Genomic DNA, 23,055 nt, shown 5'->3' on the forward strand with positions numbered 1-23,055 from the left:
ACTGAAATCTAGTTGACAACCAGCGAAACATGCTGCTATTCCACAGATTTAAATATACTAGCTAGTGGAGTGTGCCCGGTAGTACCTGTACAGAAAAAAACATTACCAATCATGCACATTGTATAAACAGAGCTTTTCAAGATGTTTGCAGAATATAAGGCAAAGCCTATGATATGCTATTCTTTCCAGGGACAGATGTTGTTTGCTCCGTTTTGACCTGAGTGGCTAGTCAAAGTTTATGGCCCTGTGGGTGATCCAGTTGGGAGCAGAATTTGGTGATAGTCGGGTATTTCTTCAATGCCGTTTTGTTTATTTACAAAGACTGTACAAAGTGCTGTGTCTCTGAATGCAGAAGGGATCAAATAACAGGAAACAGCTTCTTTTGTTCACCAAGAGCAGCCTTTTCACCCTGCACCCCGACCCAAAAAAAAAAGTCTCCAGGTTTTTTCCAGGGTCCAGCCACATGCTTTCAGCTGCTTCTTCAGTCTGTCTCAGTCTATTCTCAGTTTGTGTGTGTTATCTCCTGCCAACGCGCACACAGTCACAATACCCAGTCGAACCATCTGCCCACTTGGTGCTAGTTTCTGAGCAGACTATTAGGCTCTGCTTCAAGGGTGGCCCCTTAACTGTCTCTTACAATTGACTTAAACGGGGGACTCATTCAGAGATCAGTTTAGAGGTATAAACTGAACCCATAACAAAGTTTCACTTAACTGATAACATTATCCTAACAAGCCACTGGGAATTGAACTGGTTACACGAAGAGTCATTAAACAGCACTGAAATACAAGCTGGTATTTCTTTGAAGCTACAGGAAATGCATTTCTCATTCTTCCTAACTAGATGTCATGTAATCAAGTATTTGGCCACATATGCATTCACACACTGTAATTTGTTCTGTCAGATACTCAGCTCTTATCCAGTTAAGGCTTCCCAAAATGCTAAATGTTTTGTAAAGATCAATTTTTTGTAGTTGTCAAATAAAATTAACTCCAAGCAAAATACGTATCATTGGGGGCTCTAATCTGATAGAAAAGATAAATGCTCTTGCTAAGCAGCGTATTGTTAAACATTGAGACTTTGCTGGAAGGGACAGGAGAGAAGCACCATATGATATCCTCCCCTCCCACCTCTCCCTCTTTTGTTTGCTTGTAGGTTTCTAGTGAGGTCCATTGGACATTTGCCCATCAATAAAGCCAGAGGCTGGTTTTAAACAAACAAAGGGCAGGTGCAGCAAGGCACCAATGAGACTTGCCCCGTCACCTGGACAATTTCCATCCTACCCCTCTCATTTGCATTGAAAGCTGGACAAAAAGTTATAAAGGTGAACCTTGGACTTGCTTTGATTCATGTTGGTTGCATGTGAAAGGAAGAGAAGAAGCAGGTAATCTCTGTGAGGACGGATCTCTGCCTACATGTTGATCTTGCTGCAAATCTAGGTCACTGATCTGTATGAGCAGCTGTATATTTCTTGGCTTGGGCAGCAACTGCATTAAAGGAATGCAAGGTAACTTCTTTTTTTTAACTTTCAGGGAAGAAAAAGCCGGTGGGAGGGGGAAAGTCTGCATTCCAATGAGAACCCTGATGATTTTTTTTACCTCTACTTCAGTGTCATAGCCACCATGCTTCTGGCTGGGAAGACTACTTCCAGAGCATATCCCTCTTTCCTTTATTCCGCCCCAATTGTCTGCCAGTGAATGCCATGCAGAGGTCTCTTTCCTCCTCCTCCCATTGACAAATGTCTTACGTTTCTGCTCCTACCACTCTTTTGGACTTGCCAGCCCAAGTTCCTATGATCAGAAATCAAACGCTAGCCCTGCCGCGGTGTCTGTCTGCCTTAGGGTTCTCCATAATACCCATTACCATTGTATGAGCACTTGGAAATGCAGAAAAGCCCTCCTGGTTGTCTTGGTATTACAAAGCTATTTTCCCTCTATATTAATGTTTGAAAGTTTTGTGATGAACAGTTCTAACAAATAACGAATGTATAGAAAACTGGCACAAAAGGAGGGAAAAACCCAGCTCAATCTGCTATTTAAAGTGCTGCTTTTGAATAAATATAGGCAATCAGCACCAGAAATGATGCTATTTTGAATGTAAAGTGGCTGGGTTTTTTTTAATGTGCTATTTACTGCTTTGCAGACTCTGGGTTAGTGGCAGGAGCAATAATGGGCACTAATTCGGGAGTCTTTCAGGGTGAAGATGGGAGCTTGGCTCGCTGCAGCATATGGTTTTGAAGGAAATCCTGCTTTCTTCCCAAGCAGCTGTCTGAGTTGACTTAAGACCAAGGAGGCTAGGTGACATGCTAAAGAGCATGCAGCGTGCAGCTCCCATATCTCTGCCCCCTGGTTCTTCTAACCACTGGGCACCATGGCCAAGATTTTCAAAAGTGACTCATTTTGAATTGTAGGTGTCTAGCTTGAGACACTTCAAAGGGACCTCTTTCAAAAAGGCTTGAGCCTTTGCCCTCTGGAAATCAGACCTCTTGAAAGGTATTCCCAGTTAGACACCAAAAAATGGAGGCACCTAGAATCACTGGACACTTTTGAAAGTCTTGGCTGGCATGGCAGTGCCAGATTAAGTAGTTCTGTGTGGGCAGGGGTCTCCCTCTGTAGGATCAAAAGGTGTTGGTAATCAGTAGTACACGTGACTGCAAGTACTGTGGCACATTGGGATGGCTGTGCTCAGTGATGGTTAAAGGAATGTCAAATATCTGGTAACTAGGGGATGGTGATTGGCCTGCAGGGGATGTTTTATCCTATATAATGTAGTTTGCTGTGCTGTAAATAAAGATGAAGCTTTTTTCCTTTCCCGCTACCATGCAATTGAAGTGGGAGGCTGAGCACTTTGTCAGTTTTCTGTTAGCCTAAGCAAATTGGCACATTTTGACCCACGTCTCTTCTTCATAATTCCAGACACGAAGGCTGCCTTGTGCCAGCTTTAATCAGGGTACTCTTTGTAACAGCAAATGTTTATATAAGGAGACGCATGATGCAGAGTGGTTAAAACACAGCACTTGGCTTTCAGATATCATGGGGCCCATCAGCATGATAAGAACCTAGATAAATAGAGCGGGATGCCAGAGACTGGGTTCTGTTCCCAGATCTGCCACAAACTTGCTGTGAGATCTTGTGCAGATCACTGAGGCTTGGATCCTCAAAGGTATTTAGGCACCTAACTGCCATTGATTTCAGTGGGAGATAGGCAGCTAAATGCTTTTGAGGATCTGGGCCTTGGAGCCTATTTTCAAAGGTGTTGCTCCCCTGCAGCTGCCAGGGGGTTCAGTGGATTTGTGGTTGCTCAGCTCTTCTGAAAACCAGGCTGCCAAATTCCTTCTGTTTCCCATCTAGACAAAGGTTTGGTCCACACTGGGGCGGGGGATTGATGTAGGAAACGCAACTTCAGCTACGAGAATAGCGTAGCTGAAGTCGACGTTTCCTAGATCGAACTAAGTTTACTTACTGCGGGTCCACACAGCTCAGGCAAGCTCCCCCGTCGACAGCGCTTCCTCCTCTCGGCGAGCAGGAGTTCCGCAGTCAACGGGGGAGCGCTTCTGGGATTGATTTATCGCGTCCAGATGAGACGCGATAAATCGATCCCAGAAGATCGATCTCTACCCGCCGAATCAGGCGGGTAGTGTGGATCTAGCCAAAGACAGTAGAGACAGTGGTGTGTGATGAGGCTTAACTTGCTAGTGTTTTATTTGTATGACAGTGCAGAGAGGCAGATCCCAGTGAGGCTGGGTGCTTACTAACCCATACTGAGAGGCAGTTCCTGCCCCAAACAGCTTACATTCTAAATGGAGAAGACACACACAGAGGGTGGAAGGAGAAAGAGAGGCATGGGCTGCCTCTGTTTGTAAAGTGTTTGAGATCCTCAGCTGGAAGGTGCTATCAATGGAGAAAGAGTAAGTGAAATGTTAAATGCAGGAAGCTTTTAATAGTTGGTAACTTAAATCTTATTGGAACTTGGAAAATGTTCTTGAGATGAAATCTGCTTGCCCTGCATTTGTGAGCAGTGCTTCTGCTGTACATGCTAATGTAGCTTCTGGAAAGGAGCCTAATGGGCCTAAGCCACTGACAGTTGTGTGTGGGAACTGTAAAGCACCGGCCATCTATTGAACAAAAGAAGCTGTGCAAGTTGCTTCTCCTTGTTCTGCCCACCCTCCGATAACATCTCATAATTCGGGTTTTAGGCCCCCATGCTGCCCTGCCAATACATCTTAATTCCGTGCTGCCATTCTAGCCTCCCCTGAATCAATCATTCCAAAATAGGTAGTGGTTGCACCATATACATGTATCCACTAGGGCTTGATTGAGGCCATTGTCTTTATCCCCTTTAGACGTTATTTTAACCCAGCTTGGCTCTCTCATCAGAAAGGCTTCTGCACTGGCAGTTTTATCCTTGATTTCATTTTTGACTCTGCAAAAGATTACAGAGATAAAACCATAGTGAACTGAAACAGAAAGTCAGCTGTAGTCTGGGGTTTCCATTAATAGGATTGTGTGAAAGGTGAAATTGTTTCACCTTTCCATGTGGCTGTTCAGCAATTGGTCAAGGTGGCCTTTGTCTCTTAGAAATTCTAGTGATGGGCTAGGCATTTCCCCAACCTTGTCAGGCTATGGATGGAAGGGAGGCAACAGCCTGGAGAGTAGAATTGCAGAGTGATATAAAGCCATTAGGTGATTCCAGGTGGAAGGCACAAGCCATTTCATCTTTACAACTGGCTTGTGAAAGCTGCAATCATCTGATGGATAATTGAGTAGAGCATGCGTAGACAAGACCTCTCCAACTGAAATGATTCTTCAGCCCTTTGATTACCAGGGGGACAGGTGTGTGTTTAAAGTTCCTTTGGAAACATAGCAACTGCCTTTAGATTTTTGGAACTGACAGCACATGAAATGTTTAATTGGTGCACTAAAACTCTGATTGTATCTTAGCAATGCCTTGGAGATTTGAAACACACTATGACATGGGCCAGAAATATTTTATAGTCACAACTCCTTGAAATTAGTGTGAGTCATTACTGGCTTGGAATATTTGTGAGATCCTAATGAGACACACTGGCTTCTGTACTCAGTGATTCTCCAAGACTCTATATCAGTATCCTAGGACAGTGGTTCCCAAATTTGTTCCGCCGCTTGTGCGGGGAAAGCCCCTGGCGGGCCGGGCCGGTTTGTTTACCTGCCACGTCCGCAGGTTCAGCCGATTGCGGCTCCCAGTGGCTGCGGTTCGTTGCTCCAGGCCAATGGGAGCCGCGGGCGGCGGTGGCCACGAACGCCCTTGGCCCGCGCCGCTGCCTGCAGCTCCCATTGGCCTGGAGCAGCGAACTGCGGCCACTGGGAGCCACGGTCGGCCAAACCTGCGGACGCGGCAGGTAAACAAACTGGCCCAGCCTGCCAGGGGCTTTTCCCCGCACAAGCGGCGGAACAAGTTGGGACCCACTGTCCTAGAGGTTCCACAAAATTCATGTGACACAATCCTGTCTTGGCTTCCCAAACCTCTCTACTGGAGTTTGGTGGTCTTCAAGGAGGTATATATATGGCCACCCCGAATGATGCTCTAACAGTGCAACATCTCAAATGGTCCATTGAAGCAAGTATCCCATGACAAAAACCTGGGGTCTTCCAAAGTCCAGCTAATAAGTTGTCCTCTGAACCTACTGATCCAAAGTGTTTAATTGGCCCTTGGACCAAGATTCTGATCCTCACCATATGAGCAGGGTCTAGTGGTTAAAGGACAGGAATAGGAGTCAAGCAATCTGCTTTCTAATCCAGTTCTGAGCTCCCTTCCCGCTCCTATATGTGGTCTCTTTTGCTCAGGCTTGAAGCACATTGGCTGGACAGAGGGGAAACTTCCACTTCTGCTGGTTCCCATGATGCTGGTATATAGAAGACTTCATGCTATCATTACAGCACCCCTCACCAGCACTACATTCAGTTAGTTTTAATTAACATTTAGCCTAGGGAAGATTATGAGATGTATTGAATGCATCAGGTCCTTTGAACCAGCCAGTAAAAAAGCACAACCCCCGGAAAAAAACAACCCACGTGCTATATGGCAGACCTTTAACCAGTATGCTCTTGGATAACGACCTCCTGCAAGTGTCATTACTGCATGTTAATAGCGGTGAAGTCAGAGCTAGATGTTCATAGAATGGAGGAAAATCTATCAGGGAGTGGTGGCCCAGGTAGCAAAATGGCGGGTTGGCAGGGAAAAGAATAGGAAGACAAAGAACCTAGCTCTTCAAATATGTGATGAGTAAAGTTCTGTTCATAATCCTGTTTGAAATGTCTTGGGATGCTTGAGTGATAGTGATTGCTTGCATGGGTTACAGGCAGCACCGTGTGGAGTACTGGCAGGTGCAGTTATTTTGTACTTATATGAATTCATAATTCATACTAATGTACTTATAGATTTCAGTTCTCTCTTTCCTTAGTGGTTAATAGGTGAGGTGCTTCTACTACCCCTTGGAGCAGAGCCAGACCTTACTATCCTCCCACAGGAAACCGATCTACTGCTACCACCCTCCCAGCTCCTTTGGAATGAGACTATCAGGCCTTTCCCTGGTAGTCACCAGGGACAATGCATTTTTGAGCTGGCATACTGAGGAAAATCTAAATGCTTTTGCTCACCGCTCCAGAGGTCATGCAGCTTCTCACCTGGGAGACAGACATCCGCAGTAGTTGGGAATCAAGCTACTGTCAGCCTCATCCAGAAGATGCCATCCAGGGAATCTAGCTGCTGTCCGCCTCTCCCCGACAATACTTGGTACTAGATAAATGTACACAAATAAATAAGTTACTAAACCATGAGCCTGTTGCCTTACAGCCATTCTAATGGCAGTGGAGCTGGTTACGCCAACCAGCCCTAAAAAACACCTTCAGACCCTGTATTGCAGCTCGCAATCCCAGTCTTGAGACCACTAGTGGTAGCTACAGTTGCAGGCAGGAAATGAAAGGATGTCATGGTTGAGACAGAGGAAGCATAGCGTATGTACTGTTTAAAGCACCGAAGTAGGATCTGAGTGTCCAGCCTTGCCTCTGCCACAGACTCCTTGTGTGGTCCTCCAGCATCAGTGCCTCAGTTTACCTGTGTCTAACGGAGGAATAATGAAACATTCCTCCAAAGGGGTCTGTGAGGCTTTAACGAATTAATGTTTAATGTGCTTTGAGATCCTCAGATGGGACTGGAAAAGCTGCTCCTGTTGTCATAAATAAAATAATCCAATCAAATTAGGTTGTGTTGCAGCCCCCAAACCAGACTGCAGTTACCTTAACACACAGTTTATCCACTAATATTTTTGTTTTCATCCTGACCATGATGGGCCTTTTCCTCTGCTCACACCCAGTCCTGCCTTCAATGTCGCGGAGCAAAGAGACTGCTATTCCTAGCCAGGCCGACTCTAGGACTATTTTAACAGTGGCAGTGGGCTAGTTCACATGTAAATTACCTTATCAGCTACTGGTTGATTTCTAGCTGCTCAAACAGGATCTGTAGCTAGAGTACAGCCATGTAATAACTAGTCAGAAAGGAAACATCCCTTAATCCCAATGTTCTTGGAACACTGAATACAGTGCAATTGGTTTAGGGTACACATTGTAATCATTGGGCATATAGAAGAACCTTTCTGCCTATAGTCCGGACCAGAACCTCCTGGTCGTTAGACCTTCCAATAGAGCTGTCAAAACATTGTCCCAGTTTTTCATTGAAAAAGTTCAAAATTTGAGAATTTTTTTGAACATTCTCCCCTTTTTGGACCAGCTCCACTTTCCAATAATTCTAGGAAAGGCATCAACTATGTAGCCAGTTCACTTAAGATACTCAGCTCAGCAGCAGCTGGTCAGCTGAACAAGGTAAATTCTATCATCCATCTCTTGGCTCGGGCTTCGTCAGAACCCAGTGGGCTGAGCAAAGTGAGCTCCTACACTTAACTCAATGGCATTTTTGGTTGTCTGCCCAGTGTCCCCCACCCCAGTTCTAAGCCTCTATCAGCCAGCACTGAGCCCAAAAGCTCTCTCTAGACTTTTCTTAGGGTCTTGCTCAGCAGTGCTTCTTCCAGCTGTGGCTGGAGTTTCCTTGTTGCCTTCTCAGTAGTCTCTGCTTCTCTTTCCTGCTTATTCACATCATCTCCCCCGACACACACACACACTACTACTATTACCACCAAAACAATACCTAGCCGCACCCCTCTCTTACATAGTTCACATTCCTGAGTGGTCTCACATGCCCCTTTGTTTTGGGCAGTGGCATGTGCTTGCTTCACTGGGGTGAAGAATGCTCTTGTTTCATAAAGGAGCTCCAGGATTCCTTACAGCTATCTTAAATGATGGGTGGTGGTTCCAGCGGCAATGATGTTTCACCCAACCCACCACCCCAACAATACTTGAAATGTGGTTGGAAAAGCGACCCTTCGAAAACTTGCCCCTTCTTTCTCCACAGATCTGGAACTTTCACCAAAGTGCTGGCAACCTCCTCCCCCCTGCCAAAAAAATCCGTTTTTGCGGCTTTTAACGGCTCCGGTGCCCCCACCGTTCTGGCGCAATGAACTGGATGGAATCTGTGCTTGCCCATTGCATCAGCAGAGTGATTCGCTTAGTTCCAGTCGCAAGGCTAACTTCTACCCTCAATTTCACCTAGGGTGACCAGATAGCAAGTGTGAAAAATTGGGACGGGGGTGGAGGGTAATAGGAGCCCATATAAAAATAAGCCCCAAATATCAGGACTGTCCCTATAAAATAGGGACATCTGGTCACCCTAATTTCACCGGAGAGGGGAAACAGTGGTGCTTGCAAGGTGTATTGCTGAGGGAGGCCTACAGAAAGAACTGAACTCTCCTTACCCTGCCTACAAGAAGTATAAAACAGGTTGGCCTTAAAGGGAGGGAGACACTTTAACTGTTTGCCAGACGCTGGGAATAGGCGATGGGGTGGATCACTTGGTGATCACCTGTTCTGTTCATTCCCTCTGGCACTGGCCACTGTCAGAAGACAGGACGTGGGGCTAGATGGACCTTTGGTCTGACCCAGTCTGGCGGGTCTAAGGAGGCCTTGGCAGTTTCCAGCAGCCCTTGGCTGGTTTCAGGGGATTGAGAAGAGGCGTTTTCTCAGCGGGGGAAATATGTGCCGCCCAAGGGCTCTTGCCCTGCAGAGACCGGGATGAGGGCTGGAGGTGGGAGAGGGGCTGAACGCAACCTTACCCGGCCCCCTCTCCTCCCTGCCCGATCTGCCAGGGCGCATCCCCCGCCCCCCAGTTTGCTGTGGGCGTGTGTCCGAGACGCCCCCCGGGGAAAGCCACCAGCCGCTTCCATGCAGCCCCAGTGAGGGAGCAGAGCCCAGGGGCGAAGGGGGGAGCAGAGGGACCCTCCCCGCCGCTCCTGCCGCTGGCGAGGTGACTCAGGAAGGTGGTACCAGGCAGGGATATGCAAATCGCCCTCGCCCCCCCTCTCCGGCTCGCCCGGCTGCTGCCTTCCTCAGGCTCGCGTGGTGCGGGAGCGGGTCCGGGCTGCGGCTGCGGGGCTGGAGGCGGTGGCTGAGCGGCGGTAAGTTTCTCCTTCCCCAGCCCCCGGGCTGCCCTCCCCGGGCGTCCTGGGAACTTTCTCCGGCCAGATCCCTCCCGAAATCCCCACTCCAGTCTCTGGCTCCTCCGGGCAGGGTAGGAGGGCGGGGGTGCAGCGCTCACACCCAGGAAATCAAGGCAGAGCCGGCTCCCAGCTTGGCCCCTCTAATGGGAGACGCTGTCACGGCCCCGGGGTTGGATTCTGTTCCAGAGCGCAGACCCGTCGGGGTCAGAGCCCGGGCGTCCAGCCTGTCCCTTCCGCGCAACGAGCTGGGCAGGCGGCATTTTCAACGCTGCGCTGGGCGCAGGCAGGGTGGCGGTAGCGGGTAGAGGAACTTGCCATTGGCTGCGCCTGGGAACGCGATTCCCTTGCTGCTCCGGAGCCCCCGGGGGCCTTTCCCCGCTGTCAGTCACCGCCACGTTGTTTGGGGTCCATTTGTCTCTCTCCACCGGACCAGGGCAATAAGCGTGTAAAGGTTTCAGGGGCTGAGTAAATGCATTCCAGGCAGGAGCTTTACAACAAAATCCAAACCCTCCAAGCCCCTTCCTGCTGGGGCTTGTAAAACCTTGATGCAGGAAGATCTACATCCACCTGTCTTCTGCACGTCTGTTCCGCCCTGGCTACAGCAGCATTGTTCTGCAAGGGGGCTGGGGGCCCGATCAGGCCCCATTGTGCTAGGCGCTGTACAGACACAGATCAGTAGTTCTCAAACTTGTGTACTGGTGACCCCTTTCACATAGCAAGCCTCTGAGTGCGACCCCCCCCCCCTTATACATTAAAAACACTTTTTAATATATTTAACCCCATTATAAATGCTGGAGGCAAAGCGGGGTTTGGGGTGGAGGCTGACAGCTTGCGACCCCCCATGTCATAATCTCACATCCCCCGGGGGGGTCCCCACCCCCAGTTTGAGAACCCCTGCAATAGATGCTCACTGCCCAAAAGAGCTTCCAATCTAAGCATAGGGTAACAGACGGAGTGGGGCAGCTCGAGGTAACTGCGAGATTGTGTCTTGCCATAGCAGGCACAGGCCCCTCTGCCTGTGAAACAGGAATTCCCGCACTATTCTGATATTTAGTCACATTCCTGTTAAGGTGGGTGAGGTCAGATCTTTGATTGGATCAGCTTCTGTTGGTGAAAGAGACGAGTTTCCAAGCCACAGGGAGTAAAGCTATTACCTCACCCGCCTGGTCTCTCTAATACCCTGGGACCGACACGGCTACAGCACTGCAAACGCTAGTGGGAAGGGGCATATTGGCTACACGGGAAATGCGCAGCCACAGATTCTGATACACTTATTCGCCCTGAGTAGTGTCGCACTGAGGGCGTAGCTCCATTGATTTCAAAGGGCCTGAGGACCTACCTACCTAAGGCCGTGTCTATACGTGGGAGCCGATGTCACCATAACCCCCTTGCGTAGATGCAGCATGTACCGACAGAAGCAGTATTTTGCCAGGGGGAGGGACGCATGCTGGGAAGAACTCTTTTGCCCACTTAGCTGCGTCTACACTGGGGGAGGGGGGTTGTTGGCATAGCGATGTCAGCTGGAGGCGGGGTTTGTTCACAGCCATGTCCCCGATGTGGCTATCCCAGTGTAAGTCGGAAGTGTATAGAGCAGGGGTGGCCAAACTGTGGTTCACAAGCCACATGTGGCTCTTTTATGGTTAAAGTGCAGCTTGCCAAGCCCCCCACGCCCCTCCCATTCTCCACCTGCCAGACTGGGGAGGGGGGAGCTCAGGGCTTCTGCCCCGTGGCAGGGTGCCGGGGCTCGGGGCTTCAGGAGGAGCAGGGCTGAAGCCATGAGCCCTGGTGGGCGCGCTTGGCTCTCTAACTTCTGAAGATTATCATATGCTGATAGGAGCCTGAGCTGGAGTCCCACTAGGATCAGAGAGGGGAGTGTGGCTGGCGGGCAGGCTCCATCGGGTCCCCAGACCTTTGGAACTCCCTTCCTCCTTAGGTCTGAACCAGCCCTTTAAAGAGGCAGTGTGGTCTAGTGGTTACAGAGCTTGGGTGGGACTCAGGAGACCCAGCTTCAATCTCTTGCTCTGAGGGCTTGTCTACACTTACAGCGCTGCAGCTGCACAGCCATAGCGCTGAGTAAAGACGCTACCGACGTGTAGTGAATCCACCTCCCCGAAGGTGGTAGCCACGGCGAGGGGAGAAGCCTCCCGCCGACCTAGCGCTGTCTACACTGGGCGTTCGGTCGGTCCACACCCCTAAGTGACGACATAAGTGTGGAGTGTAGACCGGGGCTAAGTCCTTTAGTCTCTCCATATCCCAGTTCCCCAGGTGTAAATTGTGGACAACAGCCCTGGCCTGCCTCCAGGCTTGATCCGGGGGTGCTCTGATGCTCTGGGGATGGGGGCTGTATAAATAAGTACCTTTAGCTGCTTAGCCTGAGTTAACTTTCACAGCCGGCCTCTCCCCAATTGCCAGTGAGGAGATGGGTGATGGGCAGAGGTAGCCCGTCCTGGGGGATTGCATTACGTCTTTTGCTGGGCTGTTTGATTTGATCTGGGGTAACCAGGGCTTAAATTTTCATAGAGTATTTCCCAGAGCCGCCCCTCATCCCATGCCCTCCCCCATTCGGGGCTCTGGGCTTCAGCAGCGGGGCACCAGAGCTCGGGGCTTCAGCCCCGTGGAGTGGGGTGCGCCAGGGCTCGGGGCTCCTACCCTGTGGGTTTGAAAATATTTCCCGGAGCTCTGCTCCGGACAGCTGCGGCTGAATTTAAGTTCTGGAGGTAACAGAGAGGTTGATTGATGTGTTTTTAAAAGAGAGTCAAGGGCAGGTAGAGTGCTGGATGGGGGTGTCTCTGTTGCAGAGGAGCAGAAATCCGGTGACACACATACGCACTGTAAGTATCTGGCATTTGGGTAACCCAAAACGAACTGCACGCTTCCTCTACTGAGGGAAGAAATGTTTCACTGGACGTGCCAGGGCAGAATCACAACTGACTCAGTACTTTCCAATCTCGCCGTATCCAGCCTCCAGTCTAGCACAGGTCTTGTTGCCAGACAGCTCTCTCCCAATTAGCAAGCCACAAACTGGTTTATCAGTGACGTGAATCCTAACAAGACTAGGACAACATGAGGCTTGGGTTGGCGGGATCTCTGGCTTTGAAAGGTTAGAGGGAACAAGCGATGCACAGTCTGTCCCAGCAGCTGGAGGGAGATGGAAGACAAGATGGTGTAAATGGGAATAACGCTACTGAGGTTACTTCCGTTTACAACAGCTGAGGCTTTTGCCCTGTCACTTCCAATCTTATCCTATGATCCCTAAGACTTGGTCTCCACTTAAAACTGACACCGACACAGCTGTTTTAGTTATGAGTGTGATTGTTTTTTATTGATATAGCTATGCCAGTACAAGCTTTAGTGTAGACACACTTATACCAGCATATGGGGGCTTTTCCCAGCATAGCTTATGTCCCTTGGGGAACAGGTATGAGCGGTGCCAACAGACGCACTTTTATGCCTGTATAAACTGCGTCTCCACTGGGAGGGTTTGCAGGTGTAGCTATGCCAGCAAAACTTTTTGAGTGTAGACAAAATCAAAGAGAGCAGCAAATAAATATTTCAATAATATGCAGTTGGGAATACGCCTCGCAAATACAAAATGGAGTGTATTTCAGCCTTGTGTTGGCATAAAGCGGTACACTTCCTAGCATTTCTTGCCACCTTCTGTCCTAATTCGTTGTGTGGTGCTACTTTACATTGGGAAACAGCTGCCATATTCCCCCCAGAGCTGGCTGCATTTCAGTGTTGAACAATTTCTGTTTAAGTGCTTTGACAGCTCTTGTGATGAAAGGCATTATAGAAAAACATGAGACTTGTACTGTTAATGCATCATCCCATCACATAATGTCGATAAATACACAGACAAGCTGTTTAGAAGGGGCCAGTGCCATATCTTAGCAAGAACATCCGTCTCCTGGCAAGAAAAAAAATCCAGCCTTGTTTAGCAAGATGTTACTGAAGGGTCACACATTTCGTAGTTTCTGTTGGCTGAACGCATTGCACACACCAAGGGCTTCTTGTCTTCTTTAACCCCCCCCCCCCCCCAGCAGCTTTCTCGCTCTCACATCCTCCTGTGTTTCAGGAACTCCCTGCAACCCTCCTACTGCCTTCCTCATTCCTGGCACTCTGGGTGCCCCTTTTCCCCACTGCCAAGGGCTCTGTGTTTCCCCCACCACCCAGTCCTCACTCCACCACATGGCAGGGGCTCCGTGTGTCTCCCATTCCCCCTGCTCCTGTTTTAACCTACCTATGTCGAGAGGGTCACACACTTCATTGCTTCTGTTGGCCAAGCTTGAATCCCCCCATGTGTGCCCTGCCCGACGCACACACTTTGTAATTTAAGTTGTTTCTTTTCTGTCTGTCTCAGAGATGTCCAGGGGTCCCCATTTCAAGTGCCATTGGGAGGATGGGCAGAGCCTAGATGGGGATGTTGCCACACTGGAGGGTGTTAATAACTCCCATCAAAGAGGTCTTTGATCTATAGACAATTCCAGCTGATGGGTGTGCTAACCAGATGCCATAGGGCTCGGTGCGTCCCCTGCTCCCCACTTCTGGCTTTATGATTTTCCCCAAAATCAATAGAATTCTGCCCACTGGTGCCTGGAACATTCCTGGACATTTTGAAATTGATCGGATGCGGCATTCAAAAGTTACCATCGGAGAAATGCCCTCACGTTGAACGTAGGCCTCGCACTTCACTAAGGCCTGGTCTACACTTAAATTAAGTGTAACCACCTAGCTACATCCCTCGGGGCTGTGAAAATGTTTTGCCCTGAGCATTGTAGTTAGGTCGATCGAACCCTCAGTGAAGACACAGCTAGGAATTCTTCCACGGACTTGGATACCGCCGCTCGGAGAGGTGGATGAACTACATTGATGGATGGAACCGTCGATGTAGGAAGCGTCTACACTATGGTGCTACAGCAGCACGGGTGCAGCACCGTAGCTGTGCCATTAGCAGCGATAGCAAAGCAGGTTTGCGGGTATCGTTTTGTTTCGTGCTTGTCTGAGCAGTGAAGCACGTGGGTTTTGGTAAAGTATTAAAGAAGGGAAATCAATGGTGTCTCAGCGTGGAACACGAGAGCCGTCCATCATACCAGCTTTTCCATGTGTTCCATTAGCATTGCCTTGCGCAAGGTACACTCTACAGGTGCATTCCAAGCTGTGCCATGGGCTAGCCAGAGTGCCACTTGGATTCTCTGAGGCAGGGCACACAGCCGCCACTTCTAAGGCCAGATAATCGGGCTGCATGTAAAGTGAAATTAATATTTTACTACCTGTTGTTACCGAATGGCAGCCCTGAGGTGCTGAGCAGAAGTTAATGATTAAATGCAACTCTGTGTTAGCTGAATGTACAGTTAACACGGCTACTGACAAGGATTTCAGCAGAGCTACTCCTGATTTCCTGAGATCAGAATCAAGCTCCTTTGATATATATGATCATAGCCAACAGAGATGGAAAGTTACTGCTAGGTCACTGAGTCAATGCACTGCAAAGACTGGATGTCATCCCACGGTGGGGGATGGAGTGGATATTAGACTAGGTGGTAGCAAGAGGGAGTTCCCACAGGAGTACAGCTGGAACAGGGAATGTTTATGCACAGAGAAATGAGCAGTGTGTCCAGAGTTCCCTGTGCTGCTAGTGAAGATATCTGTTTTTTGGCAAGCATTTTCCTCCCAGCCCAACCTCTTCTGCTGCCAGACACCAAAGCCGCCTGATTCTGATCCTGTAAATCAGGAGTAGCTCGGCTGAAGTCAGTGAACTTGAGCTGGTGTAAACCTGGTGCAGCTGAAATCAGAATCAGTCCAGGAGCTATTCTTCCAACTGCAGTCTCTCTCCTTCTCCCACCCTATGCTATATACCTCTTCCATGCTACCCCCTATGCTCTAAACTACCTCCACCTCATTGGCCACAAGTGACGCCTCCAAGCCACTTCCTTTACCTCCCCCCTTAAAAATCATGCTTTGCTCATGCTGCCCGTGCTGGTCCCCCTGCCTCCCAGTACTACCCGCTCCCACACTCACACCTTAATTCTTTGCATTGCACCTGTCTATGGCCCCAATCCTGCACTGAGCACTGGGCAAGCGGATCCATGCACTCTATGTAGAGCCCCATTGAAATTAATGGGGCTTCCTGTCATTCTGGGGTGTACGAACAGGAGTGTCGTATGTAAGACCCCAGAGATAATTGTTCAGCTCTACTCAGCATTGGGGAGGCCTCAGCTGGAGTCCTGTGTCCAGTTTTGGGCACTGCACTTTATGAAAGAGGTGGACAAATTGGAGAGAGTCCAGAGGAGAGTGACAAGAATAAGAGATTTAGAAAACATGAGCTATGGGGAAAGGTTGAAAGACCGGTGTATGTTTAGTCTAGAGAAGAGAAGGCGGGGAGGAGATCTGATAACAGTCTTAAAATATGTAAAAGGTTTTATAAAGAGGGTGGTGATCAATTGTTCTCCATGTTCACTGAGTGTAGGACAAGAAGTAATTGGATTAATTTGCAGCACGGGAGATTTAGGTGAGATATCAGGAAAAACCTAACTCTAACTTAACTATGAGTAGTTAAGCACTGGAACAGGCTTCCAAGGGAGGGTGTGGAATCCCCGTCACTGGAAGTTTTAAAGAACAGGTTAGACAAACTCCTGTCAGGAATGGTCTAGGTTTACTTGGTCCCGCCTCAGAACAGAGGGCAAGACTTGGTGACTTCTTTAGGTCCCTTCCAGTCCTAAATTTCTCTGATTCTTTGGGCACAAGGGTCTGCCCAGTTAAGCTCCAAATGAGAGGCTTGTGTTGCAATCAGTCAGTGGGAGGTATGCACCCATAACCTAGGGCAGAATGTGGTTCTTTAGACTGTGAACTCCGTGGGTGCAAAGTCTTCCTCTTGGAGAAGAGTCTGAACTAAAACCCCAGACCCAAACTTTGTAGCTGTGGGCCCGTCTTTATTTCCTGCGTGTCAGATTCCTCTGATTATGGTCTCATCATCTGTTTCTCTGGAAGCAATTGTGACCCCGTAATACAGTGCTGGACTCTGCTGGATCACATAACAGGAAGAGGGGAGTGGCGAAGTTCTCACTAACCATGATTCACTGGTGATACAAAAGCATATGTGCAAATTGATTCACACTCAAATAGCCTATGTTTGAAAGTTTCCCCAAGTTTAAATGTTCTTCTTTAAACTAAACAACAAAAATTGAGTCATCAGGTGCCATGACGTCAGTTAGTGGTTTTTCTGTCATGAATACCACTGTTTCCTGTTGTTTCCCAGTTCGACACTGTATATGTGTGTATATATACACACAGCTAGACAGAGCCACCTTAGAGAACCTTTCAAATGCAAAACAAGAGAAACCTACCAGTGCTGCTTCCTGTCTGGGCGCTTTCTGAAATGTTCGTCTCTTTGCAGCAGTCGTGAAGCAGAGGAGCAGATCCGGAGCGCTGTGCGTTTAATTTATGAGCCACTCCACGCTAAAAGGATGAAAACATGGGACTTAAGTTATCCTGCCTGAAAGGTAAGAATGCACTTCAGCCCTTGCATGTCTGTGTGGCCTACAGCACGCTCACCACTTGCTGTGTTGGGCAGAGTCAGAGTGCAATGTAACGTTCCTGGTTCCTCAAGGGTTTTTTCCACTGGGCTAGAAAAATCTCCAGCAACCTCAAAATATTTAGCAGGGTATAATTTACCTGGGAGCCACTAGGGCTCAGAATCCACAACTAGGAATGTTCTGGGGACAACCCCTTTAAGCTGGATAGGGCTGTTGGTAAAATTTGTAGCCATGCTGAGCATCTATTGCCCCTCTCAGGTTCCACAGCGTTGCCTCTTCTCCAGGGCAGAACTCCCATGACACAGGAGCCGATCCTCCCTCTTTTCCATCTCTCCCTTCAGAGAGGAGGCGCGGTCTTGTGCTTAAGGCACTGAACTGAGAGGCAGGAGATGTGGGTTCTTTCCAGCTCTGCTACCGACTCAGCCAAGTCAACCCGGGCCTCAGTTTCCCATCTGTAAAATCGGAATAATGCTCCTACTCTAGCCTATTTAGATTGTGAGTTCTTCGAGGCAGAGCCTGTCTCTTACTAAGTTCTAGTACAGCACCTAGCACAATGAGACGCCAATCTCAGCCGGAGCTTCCAGGTGCTACTGAAACATCAATAATAACAATCAGCTCATGTCATCGTCCAAAGGGGGCAGGGCAGTTCTGTAGAGATAACAGTCCTTATGAAGAACAAGAAAACACTGCTAGTCTCCTTCCCCCAAGAAGATTGAATGCTGGGTACAGCTATATGCTGGCAAACATGGTCTCCATAATTCAGGGTCAGTTACAACCATCCCACGCAAAGAATCTCTGTGTGGATCTGATGTGTAGTTGCCCCATGCCTCAGTTTCCTGCCCAGCAAAATTGTATCCTAGCTCAATAGCCCCAAGCCTGCCTCCTTCACAGAGAGCCAGGCCACTCCTGGCTGCAAACTGAGCAGCAATGGGGTTCACCCAGAGCTGCCCACGGAGCCACTTCCCTCCAGAGCTGTGTCTGCCTCTTTCTGTGGTGAGCAATGTTTATTGTACTCAGCATTTTCCCAGTGTGAGGGAGGGCACCCTGTGAAGTGGGTGAGTGTTGCTCTCCTTTTAGAGGCAGGGGAAGCTGAGGCAGAGACTTTCACTACGTGCATGGGGAGTCGGTGGCCACGTGGGGATTAGAACCCAGAACTTCCTAGCACCCAGCCCTGTGTTCAGGCCACCCGGGCAGTGGTACGTCCCACACAGGCAAGACTGCCTGGGAGGGAAAGATACCAGACCTGAATAGTGTAGGAGGGCAATGCTGCCAGCTCTTGGGGTTTGATCATGAGTCTCGTGCTATTTGGTGTTTTTGCTAAGAGTCCTGTGATTAGGGAAGGGTCTCAACTTTCAATTTAGAAAAAATAGTAAGTTTGAGCTCTCTGGGGGCAAGGGAGTGTCCTTTTGTCTGTATTTATGCAGCGCCTGGCACAATGGGCACCCGGGCCATTACTAGGGCTCCTTGGAGGTACCGCAACACAAATAATAAATAACAATTTTCACCTTCCTGGCTTGAAAATGTGACCTGGGGATGTTCAAAGCCCAGTTCCCCTCCCCCCAACCCCCCATCAGATTGGCTTAAAAATGATGAGATTTTAAAATAATCTCGTGATTTCGGGGGGCGGAGGGGGAGGGCTGCCTCGTGGTTTTTTGGCCACTCCGGGTTGGTGATGCAGGAATTGGCCAGCTGTGACTATGGGCAGAGGCATGGGCCCTCGCTCCAGCAGCAGATGCCTGGTGTTCGTATAGCTGGCACAACAGTGAGCTTTATGGCTGCAATAACCCGGGGGCGTTGGAGGCTGAAGGAAAGCTGGAGGCCGTTAGTGATTTATGTATATGACTTGCTAAAACCACAGCTGGCAAGAGCCCGCAGTGCTTGTCGCATGTCCCGGGGAACTGGCAGCCAGGCTGAGAGGCCAGGGACTGATGCACAGACTGGCTCGGAGCCCCCCTTTGCCAGCCAACAGGACTGTGGGTTTAATGAGGAAGGGGATGTGGAGCTCCCGCGGCTGTGGTGGGATATATCTCTGGCAAGGCTGATGCACACACCCTTCTGCTTTTGCAGACAAACCCACCCAGGAGGAGGAGCTCAGCCGGTGGCTGCAGCCGGCCCCTCCCCATGGCTTCCAAGGAAAGGTGGTGACTCACTGCTCCCTGGGGGATGGAAAGGGCCAGTGAGATCAGCCCCGGCCAGCTCCACACTGCAGCTGGGGTGGGACTGTTCCCTACAGGAAAGGCAATTTGTTAGTCTCTAAGGTGCCACAAGTACTCCTGTTCTTTTTGCAGATACAGACTAACACGGCTGCTACTCTGAAACCTAATGTTGCCAAGTGATTCATGGATGGGGCTTCCACCCCTTCCCCTGGAACATTGTTCAGTGATCTCACTGCCAGGGCATCTGCCCACCTGGTCGATTTGCTGCTGATCCTCCTCGGACCCCCCGTGCAGCCCCTGCTCCAGCTGGGCATCTGTACAAACGGGGGCTCTTTGTGAAGGGGCAATGCGCCTCGTCCAGAGTTTGAACCCAGGGCCTGTGGCACCCCCCAGCTGCGCCCCTCGACTGATGAGCTTTGTGACAAAACCGAGGGGAGGGGAGCCGACGCCCACACTTTGTCCACCAGGTGGCCGAGTCTGCCGGGGGCTCCTCTCGCCGGCTCCCAGTTCCCACATGGAACGGGGGGATGAGGGTTTGTTCAGACAGCTCCTCAGAGACGGCCACAGCAGCATTGAACCCCAGGCCAGCGGGAGGAAGCATCTCTCGGGAGCCCCAGAGAGGCAGGGAGCTCAGCTGCTAGGGGTGGGAGACGCGTACCTCTCAGGGGGACTGTGCTGGCAACCCTTGGCAGTGAACGGCTCTCAACAGCGACCCCTTCTGGCCAGCGGTTGGAGCAGTGCTCATGGGCTCAGATGGAGCACCCGTCCAGCCCTTCTTGGGTCAGAGATGGTCACCAAGACGCGGGACCTGAGTTGGGGAGGCCTCTCTCCCCACTATCTCTGAATGAACAGCTGCATGGGGGCTGCTCTGGGGAAGCTTGTTTGCAAAGCAGCAGCGAGCGCTCTAATGCACTCCGCTGTCTCAGTGGGCGAGTGCTGAATATTGCATCACCCATTAGCTTTTACGGCTGCTTGGCCAAGGGACTAGCCCAGTGCCAGGGAATGCTGTCAGCGCTAATGCAGAGCCCGAGGGCTGAGCCCTGGAAAGCTGCTGCCTCACGGTCCCAGGAGGGCTCCGTGCACAGCTGGTGTGTGCCAGTTCCCTCGGGCAGAAGCTCTGGGGAATGTGGCTTGAAAACTATCTCCCAGGAAGAAGCGGGGAAAAGCTGCCCCATGCCACACTGAACATACGGGTGATTTATCCTGGCTTTGGAGCCAATGCAGGTAAACAAGGTGTTTTGTCAAGCTGCCGGGGAACAGCACAGCCGTACCATGTGATCCAGCTCCCTGCAGCCAGCCTCATACCTGCCCCCATGCAACGTAACCCAGCATGTCCTCTGCCCCCAGAACAGCTAGTCCTCAATCCAGCGAATGTTTAACGTACAAATGGTGCTGAGCCACAAAGCCCAGATGCGGAGTCAGAGCCGGATCTAAACCTTCCCAGAGTTTGAGGGGTTCCCATATGGTTTTCTAGATCAGGCCGGTTATAAAGCTGGACCCCCGGGTCCCACAGCTTGGATCTGGAGTCAGACTTCCCCATTCTTCGGGGATGTTTGGGGCCTGCCTCTCTGGCTGTAAGCCCAGTAGGAGGGAAGATTTAAAGTACAGTCACGTCTCAATCTAATTCTAGCCCAGAAACTCCATGAGGATTTTGAATCTGAACTGAGATCCAGAACCGGGCTATGCAACTGGCCTCTCGCTAAGGGGACATCTACACTGCAGTCCAGAGGCATGACTGCAGCATGTGTAGACACACCCACGCTAGCGTTAATCCAGCTACTCAGATACAACAGCAGTGAAGCCGCAGCAGTGCGGGCTTCAGCATGGCCTGTACAAGCCATGGGACCCTGGGTAATAGGACCTGAAGTCCGTGCTGGTATCTTCATTGTTACAGGTTCTTCAGTTAGCTAGATCAAAGCCAGCTTGAGTATGTCTACACATGCTGCCACCCCACCTCCAAGCAAAGCTTCTGCTCCAGGCTGTCCTCTCCACTTGGAGCGGTGGGAGCTGGATCCCACCTTGTGCCTTGGGACCATTCTTAGATTTTGGCAAGATAAAGACGGGAGTAGAGAAGGGTCCCTAAATGAAAGAGAGACATCACCATCGCCCTGCAGGGTGCTGCGGATACAGGCGGGCAGAGGGTGCCCAGCACAATAGTGAGCTAGTGACAGACCAAGCTTCTTTCAGAGGAGGCTGGGTGGGGAAGATGGAGACCCCCGGGGGGGATCAGGGAGAAGGAATCCATGTTGGGGCTGATGGACGAAGATCAAGGAACATAGGTAGGGCCCTACCAAATTCACAGCTGTGAAAAACGTGTCCTGGACTGTGAAAACTGATCTTCCCTGTGAAATCTGGCACACAGCCAGCGGCTCCTACCCTGTGCAAGGCTCTAGCTGCTAGTCCTGGCTGGGGAGGGAGAGGGACGAGACCTCCTCTTCCCCTGCAGGAGTTGCTCCCCGGGCAGATCAGACCCCACCGCCGGGATCTCCCCTGGCTGCAGGAAGCTCAGCGGTTCCAACTGTCACCTCCCCACGTAGAGAGGCCGCGGCTCCAGCTGTCAGCCCCCCACTTGTGCGGGAGACAGCCAGGAAAACCAGACATATGGTAACCCTCCCCCCAGACCCTGCGACCCTCTCTTCTGTGCTGCTGGCTTTAGAGCTGGGTGCCGGCGTGCAGCCTTCCCAGCTCTGAAGGCAGCGCTCCTGCCAGCAGCAGGGCGGAAGTAAGGGTGGCAATCCCACGACCCCCCTACAATACCCTGGCGACCCTCTCCCCCACAACCGCATTTTGGGTCGGATCCCCCCCCCCAGTTACAACACCCTGAAATTTCAGATGTAAACAGCTGGAAATGTGAAACTGACTAATTTTTAAAATCCCCCTGGCCATGAAATTGACCAAAATGGACCCTGAATTTGGTAGGGTCCTAAACCTAGGGTGCACTGGGAATGAATCTTTGAGGGGTAAGTTTTGCTGGGGGGGGGGGGTATGTTTAGTTTCAATCTACCCCTGGCCCCATTGTGGGGGGGCAGAGGAGAGGCCGGGATTTGAGGGTCAGAGAAAGCAGGTGATACGTGAGGCTCCTGGGCTGGCTCCGGCAGCACACACGCTCCCACTGGCTTTAACTGGAGGCGACGTTCAGTGCTGCTCAGGATCAGGCCCTCAGTAAATAACACTGGGCGGACGGAAGGGAGAAGTTTCCCCCCTTTGCGGACTGGTCCCTGCTCAAGCGCTGGCAGTTGCTGGAGCTACGTTTGCGAAGTGGCGGCCTGTGTGTGGCTTCCCCCCAGCCCTGGCCTGTCAGCGATTGATCCCGAGCAGCCCGCCAGTCGATCATCGTAATGAGACGAGCTGCTTTAAACGGAATGGGCTACGGAGCCTGTTCCACCTCAGCGCTGTCCAACGCAAAGCGGCAGGCCCCGGGCCAGAGGCACGTCCGCTTTGCTGGTGGGAAACCCTCTAATGTTTGCTCATGAGATGAGAACCCTGCGGAGACCCTCCCACACACAGCAGCGGCTCACCCACCACCACGGTAGCTCAGAGTCCCTGGGAAGGTGGGATCCAGGTCTGGAGTGGATCTTCGCAGTTGGGTCCCAGGGATGGGCCAAACCAGATACCCAGCTCCAACTGCCCCCAAGCCTAGGATATGTTCGGATTGATCAGTGATGGGGGGGGCCATGAAAGATCCCAGTATCTGAGCACCTCGCAATCTTTACAGCTGGGGAACCGAGGCACAGAGAGGCTCTGTGATTTGCCCAAGGTCATGCAGGAAGTATGTGGCACAGCC

General features: G+C 50.6%; 1 long non-coding RNA gene across 1 annotated transcript in view; it reads left to right on the forward strand.

Annotated features, from left to right (window-relative positions):
• The first annotated feature begins 1,383 nt into the window (after window positions 1-1,383).
• The window catches only part of LOC113409569, a 33,668-nt gene continuing 11,996 nt past the window's right edge, over window positions 1,384-23,055 (forward strand). Inside the window, exons 1-2 of the long non-coding RNA XR_003370554.1 lie at window positions 1,384-1,507; window positions 16,977-17,082. This is a non-coding gene — a long non-coding RNA (uncharacterized LOC113409569). The remainder of the gene's footprint in view (window positions 1,508-16,976; window positions 17,083-23,055) is intronic.

This window comes from Terrapene carolina, unplaced genomic scaffold (genome assembly GCF_002925995.2).
Source record: "Terrapene carolina triunguis isolate 2854851 unplaced genomic scaffold, T_m_triunguis-2.0 Scaffold33891, whole genome shotgun sequence".
Classification (NCBI taxonomy): Eukaryota; Metazoa; Chordata; order Testudines; family Emydidae; genus Terrapene; species Terrapene triunguis.